The sequence below is a fragment of the Cyprinodon variegatus genome, unplaced genomic scaffold (genome assembly GCF_000732505.1).
Source record: "Cyprinodon variegatus isolate N-32 unplaced genomic scaffold, C_variegatus-1.0 Scaffold865, whole genome shotgun sequence".
In the NCBI taxonomy this organism is placed as follows: domain Eukaryota; kingdom Metazoa; phylum Chordata; class Actinopteri; order Cyprinodontiformes; family Cyprinodontidae; genus Cyprinodon; species Cyprinodon variegatus.
Window position 1 is genome coordinate 328,749 of NW_015151318.1, and position 1,146 is coordinate 329,894.

The 1,146-nt window shown below is 40.8% G+C and overlaps 1 long non-coding RNA gene across 1 annotated transcript in view; it reads right to left on the minus strand.

Moving 5' to 3' along the window:
* LOC107099385 overlaps window positions 1-1,137 on the minus strand; it is a 10,851-nt gene extending 9,714 nt beyond the window's left edge. Inside the window, exons 1-2 of the long non-coding RNA XR_001481952.1 lie at window positions 985-1,137; window positions 699-764 (exon numbers count right to left, since the gene is read on the minus strand). This is a non-coding gene — a long non-coding RNA (uncharacterized LOC107099385). The remainder of the gene's footprint in view (window positions 1-698; window positions 765-984) is intronic.
* Between the last annotated feature and the right edge of the window lie 9 nt (window positions 1,138-1,146).

Consider the following 1,146-nt stretch of genomic DNA (forward strand, 5'->3'; position numbering starts at 1 on the left):
GCGACCTGATCCGCGGGCGGGGCGAGATATTTCCTGAACATCTTAATTAGATTTCAGTCTGGGGGGAGGTTCTATGAAAACTTGCACTTCTAAAGTTGTTTGCACATATCTTAATAAATAAATTGAACTTCATTGATCTCACATTGGAGAAATTTACCTCTGCATTTAACCCATCCCCTTTGGGGAGCAGTGGGCTGCTCACTGGGGAGAGTTTGGTGGTTAAGGGTCTTGCTCAGAGACCCAAAGTGGCAGTCTTTGGGACTGGGTTTCAAACTCACAACCTCAGGATTCCAAGCCCTATGCCCTAACCATTAGACCGCCCCTCCCCGAATCAGACGTCGATCAATCATACCTCGAAAACACTTTCTCAGCTTGTTTTAAATCAACTTCTGTCCTCAAATTTTCTGTTTTTTTTGGAATTATAAGTTTTTCTTGTTAAAAGTCAACTTGTGAAGCTAAAAGTCATTCCAGAATATCTGCCCAACTAATTTTTACATTAATGTCAATACATGTGTGTATATAGGGCTGCATGGATTAGAGAACTAAACAGCAGCCTCATAAATGTGCACATGGTGGTTGCATAAACAATCATTTCACATGCCATACAACAAAAAGGTCCACTGCAACATTAAAAGTTAAGGTCTAAAACATATGAAAACATTTTTTTAAGCATTGTAAATAATAATCCAGCTGTTTACCCTGCTGCTGTTAGGAGTCTTGGTGTAGCTAATGGAGGCGTAGAAAACACCATTATCTGGATCAACCTGCAGAAAGTCAGATCAAACAGTCAGCGAGGAGGTGATGCTGCAGCACCTTCTGCTTCCCCAAAAAATGCATCAAGATAGCTCAGTTCTTGCATCATGTTCAGCATTTCCTGTTTCCACCTCACAGTAGCAAGTAGCAAATTCTAACTTTATAGTAGCTTAATTTATCTGCAGTGTTTGTCTAAATACATTAAGTGGAACTAGAACGGTTTCAGTGTACCTCATGTTGCTGGTTTTCAGGCAGAGGCTGAGTCTCTGGAGGTTTGAGGTTTCCACCCTGTAGATAGATACAGTCACATTCATGTGGTCGGTTATTGACATGTTATTTGGGATCATTTACAACTAAAGTGTTCCTGAAGTCATGAAGTGGTCAGATATCCTG